This window comes from Capsicum annuum, chromosome 9 (genome assembly GCF_002878395.1).
Source record: "Capsicum annuum cultivar UCD-10X-F1 chromosome 9, UCD10Xv1.1, whole genome shotgun sequence".
NCBI lineage: Eukaryota > Viridiplantae > Streptophyta > Magnoliopsida > Solanales > Solanaceae > Capsicum > Capsicum annuum.
Genome location: NC_061119.1, coordinates 92,802,404 through 92,830,337, shown reverse-complemented (window position 1 = coordinate 92,830,337; position 27,934 = coordinate 92,802,404). Strand labels below are relative to the sequence as shown.

The 27,934-nt window shown below is 35.1% G+C and overlaps 1 pseudogene; it reads left to right on the top strand.

Annotated features, from left to right (window-relative positions):
• The first annotated feature begins 97 nt into the window (after window positions 1–97).
• LOC124887095 lies at window positions 98–27,934 on the top strand (annotated as a pseudogene).

Genomic DNA, 27,934 nt, shown 5'->3' with positions numbered 1-27,934 from the left:
ATAGAGTTTGGGTTGATATATCACCTCGAACTATTAGAAGAATTTATGTGGCCCGACATATCAGTCCCCATCTAACATAGCAGAAATAGATTATCGAATGGCCGAAATAAGGAAGATCACCAACCAGACATTGGGTACTAATGACAAGATGGTAATGTTCTGGTAGATTGTAGAGCGGATAGTTGCATATGGCTAGCATGCCACTAGGGTTGTAGGTGGTATAAGAGAGTCACATAAAATCAAGAAGAGTACCCTCAACTTTGAGAGTAAGAGATGATAACAGGTTTTACACTCAGGTATGATTTTGATATTGGTGAGTTCTTAGCCTGAGAATTAAGAGACAAGGCTGTTGCAGAGCAGAAGGCGTTGCTAGCATACCCCTGCATGATCATGTAGATATGTTTAACTGCAGGGGTATTGGAGATCCCAGGTGTCAATAATATGTTAGAGGCCCATCAAATATTTGATGTCGAGCTTATTCGTGATGTATCTGATGTGTGAGCAGATGCTAACATATTTGAGGCTTTTAACTGAGAATAATTGCAATGTCTTAAGCAACTTCTGTCATTTTTGATTGTTTTATCTTTGATTTTGCAGTGGAATTCAAGAGGCAAGAGAACCAACAATAATAGAAGTAAAAGAGTTGAAATCTGAAGCACATAGAAGAGAAGTGTGGCTGACGATATTCCTGATAAGTCGTCAGCACTCTAATAGGTTATCATCTCCATTGTCATCCTTAAACAGAGAATGGGATTTAGTTGGAAGAAGTGATGACGACGTGTGATAAGCCGTCAGCCTTGTGATAAGCCGTCAGAGTCGTCGTTAGCCTTAGACAGAACATGGGAGCTGAGATGCAGAAGTGACGACATTGTCTGATATGTCTTCATAGTTTTGATAAGCCTTCAGGATTACCAATCATCTTTAAGCCTAAATTGTCAAAATTGAAGAGGAGCTGACGACATTCGTGATAAGTCGTCATCCTCCTGATAAGGCGTCATGCATGTCGTCATCTAATTCGAGAAGAACACTGAGCTCTGTGATTTTGTTTCCATAATTAGGATAAAGTATTTAAAGCATAGTTTAGGGTTTTCTAAGGAGGATTCTAAAACTATTTTGGAGCGCACGTATTTTGTTATTTTCTCTCTAGTTTCTTGGCTTGAACAAAACAATTAACTTTGAAGAGATTATCATCAATATTTTGGGATTTCTACTTTGATCTATTTTGAGAAACACTCATTGCTATTCATCTTGCTGTAAGTTCATCTTTCAAATTATGAATTCAACTTGTTGTATTGATTATTACATTATGAGTGGCTAAATCCCTTTAACCAAATTATGGGATCTATGGGTTACCTTTTGGTAAGTTATTAAGTTTTCAAGATTCTAAAGGTAATAGGACTCTTTGATAATTCTGAGGTTTTAATTATTGTGTATTAGTTGTGAACGATAGATAGCACCTGCTTTGATTTGATTGAGATAAGAAATCAACTATAGTAGGAAGTGAATTATTGACAGGGACTTGGAAGCTACCTACCTTTCGTTTAATAATTGACGCTGTAACAAGGTTAATTAACCTGAGGTAAAGTCTGTCAGTGAATATAAATTCCCTATGTCCGAGAGGATTAGGTAATTAAATGCTTAAGTAGGTCGAGAAATATTTAGGCATAACTTCGATAAAGACAATCTGTTGTTCCTACCTATCGTGAGAATCTTGAATCACTATTAGCATCTGTTAAGTACCAAAACCTATAGTGAACATAATTCTAGTTTTCCATAAACTCTTGATTACAAACACTGAAACTAAAGTGACCAACAACTATTTGCTAAATTCTCATAACCCCCAATTTATCGGAAACTACTAACTATCAGTTGATTAACTCGCATACAACTCAGATTCACACCATATTCCCTGTGGGATTCGACCCCAGCCTAGTTGGGTTATATATTGAACATGATCACTTACATTCTCACATGAGAGGTATAGTTTGATCGTTATCAAAAATGGTGCCATTACTGAGGAATACGGTTGTAAATTAAAGTTTGTGTGCGCTAATTGACTGTTAGTCAATTTTCCTAGTTTTACATTTATTTGTTGTTTTTGTTTATTGCAGGATCTTTGTAGTTTATGCCAAGAAATAAAAGTTCCAGATAACCATTATTACCATTTAATCCGGAACCACAACGAATTGGAAGAATGGCAGACCAGCAGAAGGCTAACAGGTTAGCAGCCTTAGCTAGAGCTCAGGTGAATGTGCAGAATGTCGATCAGCAAGTACGGTATCTAAATATTGAGGATGAAGATTTAGGAGACGAGGAGTTGCTAAACCCTGGTAACCCAAGGCGTGCAGAGCAAGTAGCTGCACCAGTACAGTGTAATGCTTACAGGAATCGTCCATTCTGAGGAAGGCAAGATTACCAGCCAGTCCAGTATGACCTCAATAATGATGATAATAGAATGGATGGAGCAAGTGAAATGGGTGCAATTATTCCTCCACCATTGGCACCTGGGGCAAAATTCAACATTACAAGTACTATGATTCACCTCCTCAATCTGAAGGGGTTGTTTGGTGGCCTTCCTGGGGATGACTCAAACTTGCATCTGGTGAACTTTGTCACCATTTGTAAATCTTTTGATAACCTAGGATTGGGTTAGAATTCTATCCATTTGAGATTGTTTCCGTTGTATCTGTCTGGGGAGGCAACATTGTGGCTTAACGAGCTAACACCCGATTCTATAACCAATCGGAGGTAGTTGAAAGGAGATTTCCTAGAAAGGTTCTTTCCACTTCCAGGAGGGTACATTTGAGGGATGAGATCAACAACTTTAGACATCTCCCAACTAAGCCTTGCATGAAACCTGGGAGAGATTTTAAAAAAAATTGACGCAGTATCTGAACCACAATATGATGGACATACACTTGATGGAGACTTTATATAAGGCTCTTAACTCTGTGATAAAATTAATTGTAGATAATTCTAATTGTGGTTTGTTTGTTGATCGTACATTCCCAGAGGCTTTAGAAATGCTAGAAACAATGACCAAACAAAGTCGGGCATGGTATACCAGAGACTCTATGTTAGTAAGCCCCACTATTTTTGTGGGTATGACTGTGGAACAATGCAGAAGAGACGAGGAGCGTGATCAAGACATGGCGCACCTAAAAACGAAGATGGACTTGCTAACCAAGAACTTGCTATTAGGTAAAATTGAGAAGGTGAAAGCTATGGGATCTCAAGATAGAGTTGATTCTAATCCAGAAGAAAAGGCGAACTATGTTAATAATCAGGGGGGTTTCTGAGGCAATAACCAAGGGAACCAAGGTCAAAATTATTATGATAAGCCTGGTTATAAAGATAGAAAGCAGGGAAATTAAAGGACCAATAATGATAGGAGCGGGCTATATGTCCCTCCTGGAAATCGTGAGGCTACTACAACAAGTTCTGAAAAGATATCCATGGAGGACATAATGGCTAAATTGTTAAAGGGAGCGGAGGCTACCAACTCAGGACTGACTACCATGAAGACTGATCTATCATCTATTAGTCGGTTGGTAAGCTCGCACTCTGCTTCGATCAAGCAGCTGGAACAGCAAATGAACCAACTCTCCGCAGTGCTAAATTAGAGAAAGAGTGGAACATTACCTTGTGATACAGTCCAGAATCTACGAAATAATGGCTCATGTATCGCAATTACCATTAGAAGTGGTAAGATATTACCTGGACCTTCTGTGGGAAAAAATATAGTTGATGAGGTAGTTGATGATGAACTGGAAGAAGATGTTCTAGTAGAGTCTGAGAACCTGGATGGTTTTGATAATGCTCTAAAAAAAGGAAAGAGAAATAGAAAGAGGTAGTGATAAAAACACTCCCAAGACCTTTACCTCTCTTTCCTCAATGATTGTAGAAAAAAGCTGATGATACAAAGTTTAGCAAATTTATGACGATATTGAAGCAGTTAACAATAAATGTGCCTTTGATGGAGGCACTTGAGCAAATGCCAGGATATGTTAAGTTTATGAAAGACCTTGTCACGAAGAAACAGAAGGTTAACCATGAGCCAAAGGACAATCTCCATCATTATGGTGCTATCTCCACATGGTATTTAGTGCAGAAAAAGGCTGAACCGAGAGCATTTACCATCCCATGCATTATTGGGTCCCAAAATTTTACAAAAGCTCTATGCAATTTAGGAGCCAGTATAAACCTAATGCCACTTGTTGTGTACAAGAAGCTGGGTTTGGGTCATCCTACCCCAACAAACATTCGGTTGGTGATGGTGGATAGGTCTGTAAAGTGGTCAGTGGGCATATTACATGATATATTGGTAAAGGTGGCTGACTTTATACTGCCTACTAATTTTGTAGACCTAGACTATGAGGTGGACTTCGAAGTACCCATTATCCTGGGTAGACCATTCCTTGCAACTGGGAGAGTGATAGTGGACATGGAGCTGAATAAGCTAAAGTTCAGGCTTAATGACAAAGAAGAAAGATTCAAAATACACTCATCCATGACCCATCAAAAGAATATGAGTGTTTGCTCAATCGTGGATATATTCTATGAAGATAGTAAAGAGATATTAGCAGGTTATCTTGAAAAAGTCTGAGTAGTCAAGATAACCAAGTCGTGTTGTGACATTAAATCAGGCGTTATTGGGAGGCAACCCAAAATTTTTATGTTCCAGCAAAGTATTTATTTTTGTAGTTAGGTTCTAGTTCAAAGAAGGTGGAATCGATGTATCCATCTAAGTATTCCTGATGACATATTTGACAAGCTATCATAATTGAGATAAGCCATCAGATTTGTCGTCAGAGAAATCAAACCTGAGGCATGTTCTATTAAGGCTGATGACATTCATGATAGGCTATCACAAGTATGATAAGCCGTCAGCCTTTGTGAGAAATCCTAAAAGAGTAGCTAAAATTTTGGGCCAAATTAAAAAGATCCAACCCGTCCCACAGCTTTGTCTTTTCACCTTCCCGCTTATTTTCTTTCTTTTCTTTAAGTTTTATTTGCTTCCATATTTAGTTTATTTTCTTCCCTTTCTAAAGCATTTCAAAGTAAAACAACAGAAAACTTCCTTCCTTGTGAGGGTGGGTTGAATTCAAAATCAAGAGTTCTTTTTTTCATTTACTTTCTCTTACTCGTGTAACCAAGTTGAAGGCACTTATCAGGTATGCCCAAAAACTAACTCTTATCTTGAGTTGGTAAGTAATAAACTGATGTGAACCAAGGTTCCCAAGAAGATTGAGTCAAGTTTAGCTTGCCAATATGACAAAATCGAGAACTAGGATTTGTTGTACATGCTTGGGACTTAAAGCTCGGCTCAAAAATGTGAATCGATGGGATTTTAAGAATAAATTGGATTAAAAATCAAGTTAACATCAAGTTGGGGTTATGTCCTGAGCTGATAACATGGTTGATAAGTTATCACATTTGTGACTGCTTATCAGACATGTCATCAGAAGTTGATAAAATTTTGTGGGTTCTGTTTAGAGCTGATGACATCCATGATAAGCTATCACAACTATGATGACTTATCTGACATGTCATCACACCTTTGACCTGAAGCATTAATAAACCATTTCAAGGGGTGTGGAACTTCAATGACGGATGTATTTGTGTATATACTCTGGAGTGTCAACTAATGGTTTTCCTCTTACTACAGGCCTTATAATGGCACCCAAATGAAAGAACCCAAAATCTACAAAGAAAGGAACAAAGGGAAGTGTACCTCAGAGACTCTTCAATGAGGGCTCCGATTATGAGGAGGAGGAGGAGCCACTACTCAGAAAGCAAAACAAAATAAAAAGCTAGAAAAAACCTTCACCACCTCCACCAGTTGAGGTAGAGGAAAGTGGAGAGAGTGATAATGAGCCAACAATATCTGAACATATAGCTTCTGAGCAAACAACCTCTGAGCAACAAAATTCTGAACATGCTGAATCTGAAGAGCATAATTCAGATCATCCTGATTCTGAGGAACATTAGTTGACAACATGAATCTGAGGGACCATCATCTGAGTCCCCTTCTGTTGAGCAACAAGATGATAAAGATTCTCCGATTCAGGGAACTATGGTTAAATGCAAAAACCCTAAGGTTCGAGACAGTGCTAGGTGGATGATTTCCAAGGCACAAAAAATCTTCCATGATGGGCTTCGCAGAACAAAATGAAGGCCCATTAAAAGGACAATCTTTGAAGAAAAAAAATTTATCAGTATCGGGTTGAACAGATATCCTGAAGTGGAGCAGAAATTTTGAGACTATGACTTGGGATGGATCGCGAAAGTAGGAAGCTCATTTTGCCCTACACTAGTTAGGGAGTTATATGTGAAATATCAGGTTCAATTGGAAAATATATGTAAAGAAGGAGAAAAATCAGTAGATCAACCCTTGTTAGATAGAGTTCCAGTACGGGGTGTGATGGTGGATCTCTCATAAATGACAATCAATAGATTTCTTCATGGCCCCGGATTCACTCCTCAGTCCACTTCACCTACTTTCTATGCACGGTTTAAGAATCATAAGAATTAACAATTTTGGTTAGCAACCCTCATAGCTGAAAGAAAACCTGAATGGACGACCAACCCTAATGAGAGGATTTTTAAGCTTCCCTGACTCAAGAGGTAAAGTTCTGGTGGGGTGTAGTGCGCACCCATTTGATGCATACTGAGGGAGATAATATCCTTAGAGATGATATATCAACACTAGTTGCAAGTCTTGTGGCTAAACTCAAGTTGAACTTCGGGGAGATCATTAATGAGGAGATAAAAATTTGAGTCTCAAGGCCCGATACGGTATATCCTTTCCCTTGTCTAATTATAAGGTTATGTAAGGAAGCCTATGTACCTGAGGTTATGGGATTAGATGAAGAACTGCTTCCCAAGAAGACCCACAATCCCATCTGATATAATGAAAATCAGTCGAAACTGACACTTGACAGAGGAGCAGGGGTTGAAATAGACCAACCAGTTACAGGTACCATCTCAGCACCTAATGTAGAGGTGTAGGATTTTTAGGCTACAGCACTGACCTCCACAGCAATAGCAGAATCAGTTCCTAGAAATAAAACAAATCCATCAATTGTTGTGTCTACCACAAAATTTGCCTTTAACCCGGTGAATTTCAGAAGAGAGGCTAAATAAGCCAAGTGGTGTGAGTCTCAGCTGCAACTTTTTTCCAAGAAATTTGCCTCTGTGGTGGAAAAGAGGATTAAGGTTGCATTGGAGCCCTTTCGAGCCTTTCCCAATCAAATTAATGAATTAGAAAATCATTTTAATACATGGGTAATAGAAATTTTGGGCTCAAACCTTACACAATTCAGAGCAACCCTAGATAAGGTGAAGGCAGATATTGGAGTATTACAGTAACACCAACTTATGGTGTCGGCAGATCTGGCTGTTGATGAGTCTGAGGTTAAAATACCATTTCTTGATCTCACAGAGAAACAAGTGAAGAAAAAAAAAAGAAGGGTAAGAACAAAGGCAAGGGTAAGAGAGAAAGGCCTGATAGTGATAAAGAAAGAAAAGCAGAGAAGGGGACAAGAAAGAAAGATAAAAAAAAGAGACAAAGAATACAATGATTGAGTACTTTGTGGACAAGGAGAAATGGGAGGCAGCCATCTGAGCGAGAGTTGTAGGTGCCTCAATGAGTAGGCCCTCAACAACTGCTGGGCCAGATACATCAGAAAAGAGGGAGACTCCCTATGGAGAAAAGGCAGCTAAGGATGCAGTAGCAGGTTCAGGGATCCATGATTCCTGTGCTTGATCTACTCCAGTATACCCTAACCCTTACTTCAGTTTTCCTTTGATTTTAAGTTGAGTGTGAGGGTGAGTTTTTGTTGTAACATTTTGTAGTTGACTAGGAGAAATACAAGTACTTGAGGCAGTTAACATAGTTTTGTTATTTTGTGAACACCTCTCAAGTGGTCTAATTCTTTAACTGTGTGATTTACATCTAATTGTGACCATTGTTCATCTTTATATGGTATTAGTTCTAGTAAATTGATAACCATTGCTAAACAATTGCATGAATCGGATAAGTAGTAACTTGTGATATACTTGTGTGCCATGTGTGTGTGAGATTTTACTTAATTCCCTTTGTATGTTAGATTCAGAACTTGCCCGGATAGTCTTACCTAGGTTGAACAATAGGGGTTAGGAAAGGATCATAGGTCGTTTTGATATTAGCCCACTTTAGCCTAAATGACCTTCCCTGTATGCATAATATCCCTTGATCCCTATTTTGAGCCTAAATAACCTATATCTTTTTATGATACCTATCACCGTCCCATTTTTATATCATAATGAATCTGTTTTGGCCCTTGTCCTCCTTGGACACTGTGCACCTTGACTTAGGCAAATAGCCTAAGTTGAGGGTGGCTATCATAGGGGTACGTGATGCAAAATGAGTATGAATAAAGGTAGAGTAAAGAAAAAGAATAAAAAGTTGGGTGCGGTGGAAAAGAGCAAGAAAAGAAAAGTTATGAAAAAAAAGAAGTGATTGTAGAAAAGAACCGCACCCATCCTGAATAAGTGTGACCAAAAAAAGAGAAGAGTAGAAAAAGGTAAATGAGTGAGACCCTTAAAGCTAGTGTAGTGTCAAGAAGGCTTAGTCACTTTAAATATCATCGAGTATCATAAAAGCCCCTAGCCTACATTACAAGCAAAAGAGAAGACCTATAGTGATCCTAGTTGACCTGTCTGAAGATCTTGGTAATGAAAATAAGGGCAAGCCTATGCTATTTGGCATACATTGATTGGAACTTCATTCTGAGAGTGAGTGTCTTGTGATTGTCCCTATGGTTACATATGTAATGTTTGATGAGTGCAATGGGACTTCTTTGTAGTGAGGGCACACTGGTTATGTTGCTAGTTGCTAACTTGCTTGGATAGTGTAAGATTGATACATACATGGTTGTTGTTGCTGATTTGATATCATATCTTGATTCCTATGTGTCATATTGTTGCTCTTCAATAACATACACAGTTGTTTGTAAATTGATTGACCTCAGAGATGGTGAGGATGTTTTGAGACAATATGGATGATTGACTGCTGAATGTACTTTGTATTCGCTTGGTTGTGTTTTAGTTGCTTGAGGACAAGCAATTGTTTTAAGTTGAGGGTGTTGATGTGTGAGCAGATGCTAACACATTTGTGGCTTTTAACTGAGAATAATTGCAAAGTCTTAAGGAACTTTTGTCATTTTTGATTGTTTTATCTTTGATTTTGTAGTGGAAGTCAAGAGGCAAGAGAACCAACAATGATGGAAGTAAAAGAGTTAAAATCTGAAGCAAATAGAAGAGAAGTGTGGCTGACGACATTCATGATAAGTTATCAGCACTCTGATAAGTTATCAGCTTCATCGTCAGCCTAAAATAGAGAATGGAATTTAGTTGGAAGAAGTGACGACGACATGTGATAAGCCGTCAGCCTTGTGATAAGCCGTCAGAGCCGCCGTCAGCCTTAGACAGAACATGGGAGCTGAGGTAAAGAAGTGATTACATTGTCTGATATCTCATCACAATTTTGATAAGCCGTCAGGATTTACCGTCAGCATTAAGCATAAATTGTCAAAATTAAAGAGGAGCTGACGACATCCGTGATAAGTCGTCAGCCTCTCGATAAGGCGTCACGCATGTCGTCACCTAATCTAAGAAGAACGCTGAACTCTGTGATTTTGTTTCCATAATTAAGCTAAAGTATTTAAAGCATAGTTTAGGGTTTTCTAAGGAGGATTCTGAACCTATTTTGGAGCGGACATATTTTGTTATTTTCTTTCTAGTTTATTGGCTTGAACAAAACAATTAACTTTGAAGAGATTATCATCAATATTTTAGGATTTCTACTTTGATCTAATCTGAGAAACACTCTTTGCTATTCATCTTGTTGTAAGTTCATCTTTCAAATTATGAATTCAACTTGTTGTATCGATTATTACATTATGAGTGGATAAATCCTTTTAACCTGAATTATGGGATCTATGGGTTAGGTCTTGGTAAGTTGCTAAGTGTTCAAGATTCTAAAGGTAATAGGACTCCTTGATAATTTCGAGGTTTTAATTATTGTCTGTTGGTTGCAAACAATAGATAGCACCTACTTTGATTTGCTTGAGATAAGAAATCAACTATAGTAGGAAGTGAATTATTGACAGGGACTTGGAAGCTACCAACCTTCTGTTTAATAATTGATGTTGTAATAAGGTTAATTAACCTGAGGTGAAGTCTGGTCAGTGAATATAAATTCCCTAAGTATGAGAGACTTAGGTAATTAAATGCTTAAGTAGGTTGAGAGACATTTAGGCATAACTTTGATAAAGACAATCTGTTGTTCCAACCTATCATGAGAATCTTGAATCACTATTAGCATCTGTCAAGTACCAAACCCCGTAGTGAACATAATTCTAGTTTTCCACAAACTCTTGATTACAAACACTGAAACTAAAGTGACCAACAATTATTTGCTAAATTCTTATAACCCCCAATTTATCGTAAACTACTAACTATCAATTGATTAACTCGCATACAACTCAGATTCACACCATATTCCCTGTGGGATTCGACCCCAACCTAGTTGGGTTATACATTGACAACGATCGCTTACATTCTCACATGAGAGGTGTAGTTTGAGTATTATCAGTATCCAACCTACAGGCCAGACCTATGAGGCAGGCAACAGATGCTATGGTTGGAGCCTTTCCGCAAGATAATCCTACAGATATTGCTGCTACTACTGAGGTTGCTAAGGTATGTGCAGGGACTGAGACAGCACCCTCAGATGTAGTGGATACGTCTAGTGCCCCACCGTCAATCTAGTCTATGCCACCTAGGCCACGAGGGATGCCTCACGGTGTGATGATGATTTCTCAGGATGTGTGGACAAATATAGTAACCCAGTTGGCTACACTCACTGCAAAAGTTAACAACATGGAGGAAGGAGTACAAAGTTTGATGAAACAACATCTGGATGTCCAGGATAGGCACGTACAAAAGTGCCTTGATACATTTAAGTCAAGCATCACTCGATAGCTAGGTAGTGGGTAGGTACGCGATGTTGTTGATATCCGAGCTAAGATTGCTGAAATAAAGGTAATGGTTGTCGAGTTGTCCAAGAGGCCAGTGGTTCCATAGCCTATTATAGATACTATGATCCCCATAGTTGAGGTACCAAATATTTGGGCAGTCTTGGTAGATAAGCAAGCTGAGCAAACCGAGGAAGACAGGAGAGAAAATAAGATAAAGAAGAAAGAAGATAAAGAAAAAAAAGGCAAGAGCTGCTAAGAAGTCCAGACCTAATGGTAACTATGATGGTCAGTACCACGATATGACTAGCGGATCTAGCGGATCGAGAGATATAGTTGCTGATGAAGAGGGGGTCGATGTTGTTCCCCCACCTGTTAATGATCCAGTCCCGGTTGGGATAATTGCTGAGGAAAGTGGGACCCTATCTGAGGGCCCACATATTGATGTTAATGCTCCGACGCCTTAAGCGCCAAGGTATGATTTTCATCCCTACTCTTTTTATGATTTTTTTTGCACTGAGGACAACACAATGTTCTTAAGTTGGGGGTGGGGTACTGAAAATTTAGGAGCAGTTTGAAAATTTTCAGATGTAGTTAAAACTGAAAGTCTGTTATGACTTACAGGTTTGATGCAGGCAGTTGAGATAGGGAGTACATCAGCGCACCTATGGCAGGAGATGTTTTTTATTTTAACTATGATTATCATGAATTCTGAAAATTTGGGATGTACTTAAGATTTTGATTTTGATTTCTTTTTGTGATTGATGAAACACTGCTGATTATTGTGGATTTTTGTACTGATCTTGTGAAAAGTAGTGTTAACTATGCTAAAGAGTTACAAATATTATGCCCCCTCAAAAATTTTTGTTTTAGAAATTGCATGAGTTTTATATATAGTTGATACTGTTAAGTATCTGATAATGGCATATGGATTAGGGATAGTATAGTAGGGACAAAACAAGTGCAAATTCGGATAACTAGCACTTAGTAATGTAGCCCTATGCAAGTGTGTGTAAGGATTACTGAGTTCTTGGTTGTGTTGGAATCTAAAACTTACCCGATTACTTTTACCGAGGTTTAGGATGGTTAGGTAGGATGTGATCATAGGCTTTTTTTGTATGAGTTCACTTGAGCCTAAAATGCCTATACCAAATGAGTAAATCCCTTTGATCTAAATATTTGAGCGTTAATATAAAAAAATTTCTTGATACACCTATCACCTTCCCGTTTAGCTTACAATGAACCTAGTCCTTCAGTGGATACTGTGCACCTCAACTCAGGTAAATAGCCTAAGTTGAGGGTGGCTATTATAGGGGTACGTGAGAGAAAAACATGTATGAAGAAAGTGGATATAAAAAAATAGTTGAATCATGTGCAGGTTTGATGAAGAGAAAGTTAAGAAAAGTGTAAAGTAGAGAAAAAGGAAAACAATGAGAAAAATAAGCACTATAAAACCCAAGCTTGGCCCAAATTAGCATATGCTTAAAAAAAAGATACAAGGGAGGAAATAAATAAAAAAGTGGAAAATTTATGAACCCCATGAAGATCGTAGTGTCCGGGAGGATTAGACACTAAAACAATCACAAAAGATATCCTACCAGCCCCTAACATACATTAATAGCCAAATAAAGTCCTAGAGAGATCTTACCACGACTATCAGATAACTTAGGAAAAGAGCATAAGGGTAAACCTATGGTATTCCATGCACACCGATGATACTTTTTTGTGTGAGAGAGAGTTGTTCGTCACATCCCAAAAATAGATGAGTCTATATATCTGTAGAGTGAATGGGATTTCTTTGACTGTGAGTTCACATGGGTTATATTGCTAAGTTGCTAGATTATTTAAAGAATTTAAAATAGGTTTATTCCCGAGTATCTATTGCTAATGTATTGCCATCATTGGATCCCATCGTGTTTTTACATGTGTTGAATTGTTATACGCAAGTTTGAGTTGAAAATTTTAAAATTAAGAGGGGAACAACAAAATAAAATTTTAATTCAAAATCACTGCCATGGGTTATTTGAGATCTTCCAATTTTAAACATCGCCTCGAGGTTAGAAATGGTATGTGGTTTTGTCTGCCTGGGGACATGCAAAAGTCTAAATTAAAGGTGTTGATGTGGCATAGAAACACCACACTTTCGATGCTTAAAACCATGAATTTATGCATGAACTTAGGGTGTTTTGCTAGATATGATGCACTTTGGTGTGAATTGCAGGTAAAATAGGCTTATAACATTATTTAAACGAAAAGAGGAGAAAATCCTAAAAAGGACCAACTCTGATCAGTATACGAGTCTTGCTCTTGAATCGTAACCATTTGTTATGATGCGTATGCTGAATCGTACGAGGAACATAATCAAAAGTCAAATCAAGAAACCAAGTATGAAGAAGATACGACTCAAGTAGCCCAGTTTTAAGCTAGGGTACAATCGTATACTGAAACCATGAGCATAATAGAATCCAAGCCACTATTCAGGAATTGAAGTATCAGAAGCATACAAATCAAAAGTTTGAGTACGATTCATATAGAGAAGTCGTATTAAAAACCAGTGATCAATACCTATAAAGACTGAAGTCCTAGGTAGATACAAATCAAGGACACGAGTCGTACATATAGTTATGACTCATAAGCCAAAGTTGTAAGTTGAACAGAGAATTGAATCCATAGGAAGATTAGATACTGGAATGGTTACAAAAAGGCAGGGTACGAATCGTAAGTTGAGGATCAAGTGACGATTGAGTCGTACCGACTGCCGACTTAACTTTACCTTTCCCATTTTTAATAGTATTTTTATGTTATTTTGAGATACTATAAATACCCTAGGGTTTATATTTTATTAGCTTACACGTTGTGACATTATTTTGCACGTAATTACTCTCTGCTACATTATTTATTGAGATTTTAAGGGCTTATTCAATCAAAGACTTTGGAGTTTATTCATGTTATTCTTGTGAAATTGATTTTATGTGTTCTTCATTGATAATCATGGTTTATTACATAAACATGAGCGTCTAATCTCCTCAGCTAGGGTTGTGGGAACCCTGGCGGATTAGCTACGTAGAGGAAGTGTGAGATTAAATTGTTCTAGGGTTTCTACATGTATCTTCTTAATTCTCCTTTGTATTAATTAGCCTTAAGTAGATGTAGACACCTGAGATACTCTATATTTGCATCCATTCAATAACCAAGAAGCTTGTGATTGGGTAGCAAGGATTAAGATAGTTGTACAACAACCAAATATGATTAGGGCTATAATAAAGGATAACAAGGCGATACTCTAAGATGATAACCAAGTCAACAGGTGAAATTTATCTTCTATATAATACCTAACTTGTAGGCTTTTTATGTAGAACAATAGAATAATTAGGTTGAACACGAGAAATTTACATAGTTGAGAAGCCAGGGGAACACATTCCTAGCGTTCGTCTTATATTGATTTCAACTTAACAATACTCAAGTGTTGGTTACCATTTGCTGTTGATAACAAAATCCCCCCATTTACTTTCATGTACTACTTGTGGATTAAATTAAGGCTAGCAAATATTCGCGTTTTCCCTGTGGGATCGACCCCAAACTTGTTGGGTTACTATATTTGTAATCGATCATATTATACTTCTAGTAGAGGTGTAGTTTTGGGAGACTTCAGTAACCATCAAAGGATGTGGTCTAGTGGATGACGTTCCTTCTCCCTTAATCACAGACTTCTATTTTAAGACCCGAGTATAAAATATCCTTGAGAGTGTTGGGTGGCAATACAGGTACCGAACAAGAGATGAAATTAAAAAAAAAAAGGCTGAGACAAATATTTCTCTTTAAGATAAAAGTTTATTGAAAATGTTGGTATCTTTATCAAATTGAGAAGTCTACTATTCACGGGTTTAGGATTAGTTCATCAACTTCCTAAATGCATTACTTTGAAAAAAGAATTAGAAATTCCATTTCCTTTAAAAAAAAAAGATTCCATTGCCGGTTGTTGGGAAACATGATTGTATACGATTTTGAGAACTAATTCAGGGTTTCTCTTGTAGATCTTGGAAATATCACCCGAATATTTATGCTAACATTTGAAGTGGTTCAGAAAAAACATTCTTTAAATTACAATTTAGACGGCCTATATAGCCTTCTAGAAAGAATGGAATTATTGGCAAGCGGCCATCAATGAACTGGAGATGAAAGTAAAGGTACTTCCTAAACTCCTTATGGAAATACATTGACAACTTTGTACATGTCTTAGTGATTATCGATGTATTCTCAAAATAAATGCATGTTTGATATTCTCAAAAATTCAAATTATGAAATAGGAGCACTCCCAGCTCTCTCGTGAGGTGCATAAATATGCAGATTCAATGCCTGATCTGAATAAAATGGTCTTCGTAGTTTAGTCATTAGGTTAGTTTGGATTATTCTCAAATCATATATCTTGACACTGATCATGAACTGAATAAATTTTTCTTTATAATCTACACTTGAGAAATATGAAGATCTTAAGATGAAGTATAATGAAGAGCAAGCAAAGAGAACAATGTTCTTCAATGAAGTTCAGGAGGCAAAAGGTGCAACATTTTTTCCATTAGACAATTCATTAAATTGTCGATGGAAGTAAATAGAATGATCTCTTTTTTGTTGACTTATTCATGGTAAGCCATCTTTTTCTAGGGAATATCAGAGTATTTTGATACTGCCATCCACTAATAAAAGATGAAGTCTCAGATAGATGCTCAATAATCATAGACTTTGATGATGCCAAGGATGGAGAACTTGGAATCTTAAATGGAAGCTCTACCAAAAAGATATTTAAATTTGAAATGATGGTTATTTCAGGTTTATACGGTTACAATATGTGTAAATTTTCTTATGGACAAATGGGAACAGGCAAAACATTCACCATGGAGGGTACAAAAAGGAACGGGGGAGTCAACTACAGGACTCTCAAAGAATTATTTAAAATCACACAAGGAGAGGAGTGAAACTTTTACCTAGAAAATATTTGACAGTGTTCTTGAAGTCTACAATGAGCAGATCAGGAACCTATTAGCTCCACCGACAACATCAAAAAGGTAAAGTTCTTCTCTTATATTGGAGCATGTAGCTTTTGTGTTACGAGTGAAATGTTGTTATGATTTGACGCAATAAGATTTCTTCTCTCTAATTTATTGAAGTTTTAAATTTTTTGTATCATTTTAGGTTGGATATAAACCGAGCTTTGGAACGGCTTCAACACGTTCCAAGACTTGTGCCAATCATGTGTTGCCTCATTTTAATTTCTAAAAGTCCTCTACCTCCTTTGCTTCCCTTTTGTTACATTACATTCACATACTAAAATGTATTACTTAAGTACTCACTTAAGGATTTACAGAGCATTTTTCTTTTATTTATTTTATTTATTTATTTTTTACTTTTCACATTTCGCTTGTCGAGGGTTAAACTGTATGAATTTTAACCTACATTTTAAGATGTTTTTTAAATATATTAATATGAAAAAATTTGAAACTTATAACATTTATCAGAAAAAAGGTGCGAAGAATACCTATACTTTGGCGAAATTTGTAGTTACGCATCCTAAACTTTGTGGGGGTCCTATGACCCCTTTGAACTATTTTTCATCGTATTTAACCAGCATATATTTGGCACTTGAACCACTACGTGTATTTCATGCACATTGAGCATGTACAAAAAAAATTTTGATAAGGGGCAAATATATTCGAGTTAAATACGGTAAAAGATAGTCTAGGGGGTCATAGGACCCCCGCAAAGTTCAGGGTGCCACAACTGTAAATTTCACCTAATTACAGGTATTTTTTTCATATTTTTCTCATAATTTTCTTATAATTAAATTTGTATTATCAAAATTTTTGCATTGCCTTTATTTTATTTTTCAGTATTCAAGAATTTTTTAAAAAATTTTATTTTCGTTAAAGAGGGATAATTTCCAAATAATATGTAGTACATAAATTAAATAAATTAAAGATATGAATATGAAAGAGCAAAAATCAATAACCCACATAGTTGCTCCCAAGTAGTTGTATCTTCTTCTCCTCTACAGAATATACCTATGAAAGATGCATATATGAATTTGAACTATTCTTCTACCAAGGTTTGTAATGAATTGTCTCTCTTCTCAATCATTTTTATCTTCAATTGATTTTAATTCATATTAATATCTGAATAACCTGCATCTAATTAATTCTTCAGCCTTTTTATGTTCTTTTTATGTACTATATATAGATAAAGAACTCAATCTTTTTCATGTTATTGCTTGCTTAGTCCATTTTGATTTTAATATTTTAGTATGATGTATTCTCTTCTTTTAGAGTTGATTACTGATAGATATGATTTGATGATAAGGGTTAGGATTTATAAAATATGAGATGCCATTAATTCAAAGAAAAATGGGGAATTGATCAATTTGGGTATGATATTTGTCGATGAAAAGGTACCTCATCAACACAATTCTTACTCTTTCTTATACACACTTTTAAAAACTCTTGATTATAAATTCATATGTTTGATATATCAGGCCAATTTTGTACATGCTAAGGTTAGCAAAAACCACGTCAGCAGGTTCAAGCACAAGTTAATTGAGGGTTCATTATTTATCATCAAGAACTTTAAAGTGGTTGAAAGTAGTAATTTATATAGACCAGTTGAAAACTCTTTGAAAATAATTTTCTTTCCCTCAACTACGATCAAGATTTTATCTGGAGATATTGTTGATATTCCTATAAACGGCTTTCACTTAATTAAGCCAGAATTGATTCAGTCAAGAGTGAACAACAACACGATCTTATCGGGTATATATATACTTATAATTTCCAAATTTTTAAAAATTATTTAACTATCAACGTTCTCAGTAAATACTTTTTCTTCTTCAGTTGTAGATGTGGTTGGTTGTTTATTTAGGGTTGGTGATATGGAGAATGCTGGAACGAAGTGGAGAAAAAGGGACATTCAAACTATTACTGATTAGTAAGCCACCCATCTCATATTAAGCAATTTTATTTTTTGTCTTCGTAAAAGAGCATTATTTTGAAACCATACATTGGTCCTTTTTTGGATTAGATTTAAATGAACTATCATATTATTATTTTTCTTTTCCTAGGCTGTTCGACAAAGTTAAAAGTAACCTTATGGGAAGATTTGGGAGAGAAGTTTGCTTCTTATTTTCACAAGAAAGATTTTGGGCCATATATAGTGATTGTGACTTCCACAACGCTTAAAGATTTTCATGGTATTATTTCAGATTTAATTATCGAATGTTATATATTTATGTGCTAACATTATGAAGAGATCTTTATCACAATTTTTATTACATTCATTGTTAATAACTGAAGTTAGCTTCTCCACCATATATGCTAGCAAAGTATATGTAAACCTTAATATAGATTACATAAGATCTTTGAGGCAAAAAATTTCCACCATGTCCACGTAAGTACAAGTTATTGAAATCTCTAATATTAATAGCATTCTAATAGAGGAAGAGATGTTTACGAACAGGATGACCATTAAGAATTTGTTGGAGTCTAATCGGGGTGCTAACATACAAGTTATCTTTTGCTTCTTACATTCTGATTTGCCATTTCAACACTTTAACAAGATAGATAATTGAAAATTTTCTTTTGAGAATTGTAGGAATGCATTGTTACTATGAGGAGCAAAATTACAGAGATAGTAAACTATTTTAGATGGTACTATATTTCATGCGATGTATGCTCAAAGAAGATTACACCTGCAAATGGAGTTTATTCATGCCTGAACGGCAACAAAGATTGCAAGTTTCCTTTGGAGAAGTACGGATACTGGAAGGACTATGAATTTGTTTTCTATTATGGATTAATGTCAACTTATTTTTACGAATATAGGTACAAGATACACATACAAGTAAAAGACAACACCGGGAAAACTACTTTTGTCTTATTCAATGATGTGGCTAAGCAACTCCATGATACATCAGCTTATAAGTTGTTCAACAAGCTATCATCGCCAGATAACAACGATGTTTCTTCCCACATTCAAAGTTTCAATGGTAAAGATTTTATTTTTAAGCTTAAATTAAATAGTACAATTTGAAAGAGAGGCTTGAAAATTTTACTGTATCAAAGTTGTGGATTCTAAATGAAAATTTGGAATTAGGGCATAAGTTAAAAAAAGAGAAAAAGGTATTGCAATACAGTATATTGAAATTTGTAATATACAATTTCATATAATTTGTACATCATCTTTTTTGTTGTTGGTTTTATATGTGAAGAATTTGATAGAGGATGAAAGTGAGCCAAAAAATCGTGTTCCCAAAAGAACTGTCCACAGAAAAGGTATTCAGATTTACTATTTTAGTTATGCATCTTCTATTTTTTCTTAAGATTAACATATTTAATGCACATGTTCATAAATGTACTTTTACAAAATAAACAGGTATCTCTTGACGTCTTATTAGATAGATTGAAAGATCAGGAGGAAGAACTGTATGTAATTGATGGGGATAACAGTAGGAAAAGAAGAAATCTAATCATAGATGAAGATGAATTAATTGATGAATACAAAAATAAGTGCAAGAAGTAGACAGTATGTTGTTTGTTCTAACTTTTACACTTTTTAAGCTTAGACCAAATAGTTTGGTCCTTTTATTTTTTTTTATTGGTGTCACCAGTAGATGTGTTTTGACGAAAAATTTTCTTTCTCAAAGTTATTTAACTTTTGTATCAAGTATGAAATCCATACTTGTATGGTTTATCCCGATACTAATTTTCTTCATCATTTAGCTACATAACAGTTTCGTAGTTTGCATCTGTGTTATAGTGTTTCTTTTTATGGTTACTACTATTATTGGCCTATTCTTTTCTGCATACAATGTGGATTCGAGTACAAAAATGGATGATATAGTAATATTGGTTATCCTTCCCTTGCATTTCTATCTTCTCATTGTTGCCATAAGAGGATCATCAGGTATTTGTACAACTAGCCAACTGTAGCTGTTAGAAACTCTAAGCTAGAAATGGATGAGTTAATTCTGATAGATCCTACTGTGGGTGGATATGATACAGATTTACTATTCTCTAAAGCTATTTGGATTTGAATGAATCCATTTCTTAGTAAAGGATACCAATCCACTTTAAAGTTAAATGAAGTCAGCAATGAGCAAAATAGTGATCAAGATGGAAATGCTAATAAATAGGTTCCTAATGATCAAAATTTATGAGCTAATAAATAAAATGTTGATCAAGATAGAGGCGGTTATGAACAGATTTCTTGTGAACAAGATTTAGGTGCTAATGAGAAAAATGCTAATCAGGATGGAGAAGCTAATGAACAGGTTCCTAATGAATAAGAAAGAGGCACTAAGGAACAAGATAGAGGTGCTAATGAACAAGATTAAGGCGTTAATGAACAAGATCCTAATCAAGATGTAGATACCACTGAGGTATTAGGAAATACTCATCTAAATTAGAATATTTGAACCATCTATTGATAAAAATACAGACATGGATAGCCTACTGATGCTGCAAAACCAGCTCATGATGATTTACGAAGAATACACTTCCATTGAGTACAGTCACTAGAGTTCATGCATACAAGTATAGTTCATAATTGTATGATATTTTTTTAGTTTTGGGGATTATAGTACATATTATTACTTTATTTTTTAGAAAAGCAATTGACAATGAACTTTTACATGTTTGAGCTTTGGCACTTCTGTTCTCTATATACTAACATTGATCTGATGTTTCTGAAAAGATGTTGTAATACTTTATTTCCTTGCAATAGTGCAATTTTTTGTTATGTATGTCGGTCCAACTCTAATGCAAAGTTTTGTTACTTTTTCTTCTAGGATAGAACAAAACCTTGAGCCTGATTCAAATTATGTGATCTTTTCATTACTACGTCCTTATTTTTAATATAGTCTATGCAATGTAAATTTACAAATTGAAAATAGTGGTGATTAACTATTTTATTTTTTCTTATGACAAGGGAATCCGCGGCGGAAGTACCACCCTCTAAAAGTAATTTCTGTTTCTGCGTAATAGTTGCCAAAGCATAAGACAGGCATAGTTAACTATATTGGGCGACATACTATGCATAAATCAATTTCTTTTAGAATGATATACAATCAAAGAAGACGTGAACAAAATTGATCTTGGGATGATACAAATATTGGAGAAAACTTAAGATCTAAAAGCACAAGTGGAGACATACTACAAATCCTTAAAATTCACTCCCTCTCGTGAGTTCCCCACTGTTGGTGGATTGAGCTTTCTTGATTCGCTCCTTAGGAAATTTGAAATAGGTTTAAATTTAATGATGAAGCCTCATATTGGCATTTTAGAGAAAGACATTTCATCTTTAACATTTGTTTTCGGAGATATTGCAAAGGTGCAATGCGAACATAAAATTCTTGAAGATCTATGAAAGTGTGTTATCAATTTGGTATATGAATTTAAAGTTGCTATTGACTCTACTCTTTCTCTATATAATACTCTTTGGCATGCTTTTTTCTCACTTTCTGCAATCATAAAAGATATTAATCATATTAATGTGAAGGTGACAGAGATGTGGTTCATGAACCTTGCTTGAAAGGCATGCTCTATTGTTAAATCTCTGCCTTGGTGGGAGTATACTAGGCATGTTATTGTTGTTGTTGTTGTTGTATAACCAGAGAGAGATATTACTAGAGATTTTCAATCAAGTTACCAATTTCAATAACAAAGAAGATAAGGATGGTGTCCTTGCTGACATTTTGAAGAAAAATCTAACCAAAAAAAGATTTTTCATCATCCTAGATGATATGTGGGATAGAGTGGAATGGGATGACTTATCCCATTATTTCCCTGATGTTGTAAATAGAATTAGAATTGTAGTAACAACTCCACTTCAGAAAGTGGGTGAACATGTCAAGCGCTATATTGATCTTTATTTCTTTCCATTTCTCACACTAGATGAGAGTTGCAAATTATTCCAGAAAAAGTGTTTCAAAAGAAATATTGCCCTTCTAAACTAAAAGATGTATGTCTAGTGGTCACAAAATTAAGTAATGCTGATAGTGCGGACATGCTATTATGGAGTTTCCTAATCTTCGAGAACTTGACATCCATACTGATAGTGTGGATATTGATATTGTAGGATTTTCCCCGCAATAGAGCATTTTAACCAACTTCAAATACTTTGCCTTTCCATTGAATCATCCATAATTGTATCCAAGTTATATTTGCCTTCAAGTTTAAGTTGGAACTACAGAGAAATGATAATTTAACAGGGATTAATAGTTTTGAAAAAATGGTTTCTGCCATTGAGGAGAGCTCAATATTTGTCATTGTAGGACTACCAAGCCTGGAGTATCTCAAATTAGTTGATTTAGTTTATAAGTCGAAAAAGTGGTGCCACAAAGAGATCACGTTCCATAAACTTAAGTTCTTGAATAGTTAACTATATTGGTTGGTTTCTTAAATGCTCATCCCATGACACTTCAAGTTTATTTAAGGATAAGTTATGTTATCGTGTTTCTTTTCATGGTTACCGCTATTACTGATATATTCTTTTCTTCATACAATGTGAATTTGAGTATGAAAATGGATGATGCAGTAATATTGGTTAGCCTTCCCTTCTAAGTGCTCAAGAATTATGTCTACTCATGAAATAGGTACCCTTGTACTACAATATCAATTTCACCTTATTTTAATAACTTTCCTAATCTTTTTATCACCACATCCTCATTTTTTATATATTCTATGCAATGTAAACATACAAATTGAAAATAGTGGCAATTAATTATTTTATATTTTCTTATGATGAGAATCCGCTGCTGCACCCCCAGCCTAGGGTAAATCCCATTCCAACTTAATAATTCACAAACCACAAGACAATTATAGTTAACGGTATTTGTTGGTTTCTTGAATGCAGAAAAGAATACAAATGCAGGCAGGTGATGCTTTGGGTCAGAAGGCTGAAAAGGATTCTCTCACTGATGTTACCAAACAAGATATACAAAGCTCCTCACCCCCTAAAATAGTGATATCTACTGTCAAATCTCAAGCACTCAATACAACTTTAGCAACACATAGTAATGTTATTGATGCCCATGAGTTCATTCTTGACAAAGACAATAAGCATCCTAATCCACCTGTTATGTTATTCGACACTTCTATACGGTCCAACTAGAAATAGGCATCCTATAACCATAGATTTTTCTATCGAAGCAACAGGAGAATAAGGTATTTTTCTATCATGGAAAAGATATTTGTCAGTCAAGTAATAGGAGTGTCATCAAGCATAAGCGTAGTAGCTACAACCAAAGTCCAAATATGACACCTAAGAATATAAATGAAAAGTCAGTCTCTAGTAGTGCTACTGAGGTATCTAAGGGTCTTAATGATGTAATTGTTAATAATGTTCCATCAACTGAGGCTCATAAAGCTGGCTTAAATGCTAAATCAGACATGGTCAATAATTTTAAGTTTGCGGTTAAGTCTTCCTCGCAGCCGAGAATGTAATAGGACCAACAAGAACAAGCCGAAGCTTGATCCTGTCATGGTTGATTTATTAACCACTGGAAACCTATACCATGATATGGATGGTCCTCTAGAAACAAACTTTTTATCTCAGTAGGGTAAGGTCTACTTACACTCCACCCTCATTTCACGGGGTATGTTGTTCTTTTTATTGTTGTTATTATTATTGTTATTAGTAGTTGCTAAATTTTTTCATGGCGTGTTTCCTTTTCATATCTAATTTGCTTTTTTGGTACTCAAATCGAGGATTAAAACCTCTCTACCTTTAAAGGTAGGGGTAATGTTTGCGTATATTTCACTTGTGGGATTTTATTCTTATTGTTTTTATTATTGTTGTTTGATTCATTGATTTGGGTTTTCTTTAGAGATTCATTCTTGATGTTTATTTACTGATTTTTCTATTGTCAGGCAATTTTTCAAGTCCATATGGGACAACCAATAGGGCAGAATCTAGGCTTGAAAACTCTGGGTGTTCCACACTTACTAGATCTGCAACTGAGAGTTTTCTCATAAGTCCAGGGATGGTTACAAAAAAACAAAATAAAAAGAATCAAGTAGAAGTGAATGACGTGTGTAGTCAAAGGATTTCAATCGAATTAACATAGTATACTGCCATTACTGGGCCCTTTCAAATGATGTTGCTTTAGTTGGGGATAGTTGTTTTCAGAACACATAGGTATTTTCCTGTTTGTTCATCTTGATTAAACTTTTATTAGTTAGACAGAATTCTTGGGTCCTTTTTCCATTCTTAGTTTAGTTTCATCGGTAGATGTATTTTGACAACAAATTTGTTTTATCTATATGATTTATCTTTTGTTTGATTTGATGACTGTCCATTTTTCTATGGTTTATCTCATCTCTGATTTTTAGGCTGCATTGAACTGAAACATTGGCAAGAATATATGAAATGCAAGGTGTAAATGCTATCTTTGTGTTCAGGCTCATAACCCACTTTGGAGTGGACTATTCTACTGGGTTTTCTTTTAAGTGCGCTCTATTGAGAATGCAAAGAAGTATTGGCCAAAGTATATACTGATCATGAGTGAATTGGAGACTAAGGCGGAGAAGTCTATAAATCAAATGAAGGAGCAAAATAAAAAAACATTGTTCCTTATGATTTGTTGTTTTGGTCCTATATATTTTTTTAGTCATAATCTTCTTTGGATATATCTTGTATTTATGAAAGTGATTTCTCAATTTATATCCATGCTTGCATGGTTTATCCCGACTCTGATTTTCTTCATTATTTAGTTCTATAATAGTTTGGTTGTTTACATCTGTAATAATAGAGATTTAATTGACCAAAGTTTAATATTTATTTTTGCGTTGGTTCATCATTTAGGCTATAAATATTAATCAGCAATTGAAGTTTAAGCTTCTTTACTGTCAACGAGCCTATTCTTTACACAACATTGATAAATTGGTGGAGAAGTTTTCCCTCTACTCCACTTACGAATTACATAACTAGCTGCCTAGATGTGTGGCTAAATATGACAAGATCAATCATAATATTGACAGAACGTTGAGTCTGATTCAAATTCTATGAAGTGGATCGAACCTCCCCTTCATTTTGTGAAATTAAAATATGATGGAAATGTAGAGGAGACTTGTGGAGGGGTGGGGCAATAAGGAACAACTCTGATTACATTATTTTGCCTTTCTAGTTGTCCTAGGGTCAGGTACTAGCAACTACAAAGACATTATAGCCCTCTCTTATATATGCTGTAAATTGGTCCATAACTAATGTCTTTTCTATTAGTCCTATGAGTATGAGGACCTATAAAGGATTTGTTCATTCCAAAATGCTAGCAAGCAACAAAAAGAATCAACTTAGTAAATGCATTACTTTGAAAATAAAAGAATCAGAAACTCTATTGCCTGTTATTGGAAACCGTGATTGTATATGATTTCGAGAACAAATCAAGGCTTCTCTTGTAGATCTTGAAAATATCACCCCGGATATATATGCTGCCATTTGAAGTGGTTCAACAAAAATATTTTTTAAATGCCAATTTAAATGGCCTATATAGCATTTCAGAAAGAGTGGTTTTGTCAATCTATGTATACTTTCTACATTAACATCAATCCTCATCTTTTATATAAATATGGTCTTTAATACTTCTTAGTCAAATTTTCTGTGTGGTGTATTGTAGAATCTTAAAGAATCAGTCCTACCTTCTCTTTGAACCAAATTAAGGGATGAAATTAAAGGTATAACCTTCAACATAAATTTGTGATGATAGAAAATGAAAGATAAAAAGGCTATTGAATGTTAATGTCCATAGATGGAATATTGGAGAAACTACTGATTTGAGTTAGCTAATTTATTTCAGTGCACAGACTCCAATTATAGGTGGTCAAGGAGAGTTATACTTTACTTTATTCGTGAGTTTATGACATTATCTTTAGTTTTTCAAGAATAATTTGAACCAATTTTAACCTTTAACAGATCCAAAATTTGAGAAGCCAACTAAGACTATTACGAAATCTCAACCCAGTGTGAGCGTGACAAGAAATCAATGAACTTGACATGAAAGTAAAGGTACTTCCAAAACTCCTCATGGAAATACATTCACAGCCTTGTACTTGTTTTAGTGGTTATCGATATATTCTCAAAATAAATACATGTCTGATATCCTAGAAAAATTAGATTATAAAACAAGAGCACTCCCAGCTCTCTCGTGAGGCGTATGAATGTGCAAACTCAATTCTCGATCTGAATAAATTAGTTTTCTCAGTTCAGTCATTGGGTTAGTTTGGATTATTCTCAAATCGTATAGCTTGACACTGATCATGGAATGAATAAATCTATTTTTATAATCTGTAATTGAGCAATATGAAGATCTTAAGATAAAGTAAATGAAAAGCAAGCAAAGAGAAGAAAGCTCTTTAATGAAGTTCAAGAGGCAAAAGGTGCAACTTTTTTTCATTAGACATTTCATTAAATCGTCAATGGAAGTAAATAGAATGATACTCCTTTTTGTTGACTTATTCACGGTAAGCCATCTCTTTTTAAGGAATATCAGAGTATTTTGATGTTGCCGTCCATTAAGCAAAGCTGAATTCTAAGATAAGCAACGATGGTTTGTAGAAAGCCTTTAAGAATTCTTTGTACTAAATTATACTCAATCAATTATTATAATCCTCTATTTTTTTTTGTTTTTTTTTGGGTTGCAGCTTGACAAGGAAAGGAAGGAAGCTAAATCTAAAGACGAATCCTTGAAGAAACTTGAGGAAAGCCTACATAACTTAACGAGTAAGGCTAATGGGCAAGAACATGTTAACAAAACTCAACAAGATAAGATTAAGGAACTCAAAATCTAGATCAATTTGAAGACCAAACATGGACAATTAGAGAAACAACTTTCAGAGAGATTGAACGGAAAGGAAGAAACTTGTGCTACTCTGCAACAGAAGGTTAGTTACATGTGATGATTGAGCTTTGTTCTATGACATATGGATAATGTCATAATGTTTTATATATCACTCTGATTTTACTTTTATATTGATAAAAAGGTCTTGGAGCTAGAGAACAAGATAAGGCAGAAATAATAATTTAAGTCTGAAAGCCTCAACAATAAGGTTCTTTCCATTGGTTGTTTTAATATACCAAATTCTCAAAAAGCACATTCGATATTCACAAGATTATTAACAGGTCAAGGATCTTGAGAACAAGCTGAAAGAGTGAGAGAAAGATTTTGAGTCTCAGTATGGCGTCCTTCAACATAAGGTTCTTATTCACAAGCATATTATTACCAGCTCAAAGTTTCTCATAGAATTTAGCAAAAACCTGAATTCGTGACTTTTCAGGTTGAGAAGCTTAAGAAAATCCTGAAAGCAAAAGAATAAAATTCAGAGGAGGGCATTCTACTCAGTTAGAAGGTTTGTTGTTTTTATCTTCTGTAATACTAACATTTCAAGCATGAAATATAACATATTTCAAGTGAATGATAAACTTAATATTTTCCACCTATAATGTCTAAACTCTGATGAAATGAGAAAACATCGTGTACGGATACACTTCCAAATTAAGAAACTTGAAGACAAGCTGAAGCAGCAAGAACAATAGTTTGCATGCATGGTTATGAATTCTGATGCCAAGTCTATAACATCAAGCCCTCTTATAACCAGATGTTCTAGAAGAGATGATTTAACAAGTGACATCGAGCAATGTATTTGGAAGATCTCAAATGCTTTCAATCAGCAGGAAATTTAGGATCTAATTTCCCAAACGGAAAGGACTTTGTCCAATAAGTTAGTCAAATGCGGTTGAATAGTAAAATAGAGAACAATGGTGTTTTTCCAATTTTGATACATAACAGGACTAAACAGGATTACCTTCAAGAGGCCAATTCTCGTTGCATTTGTTTTGCGACAGATTTCAAATTTTGGATGTCCTCTGTATTCTGA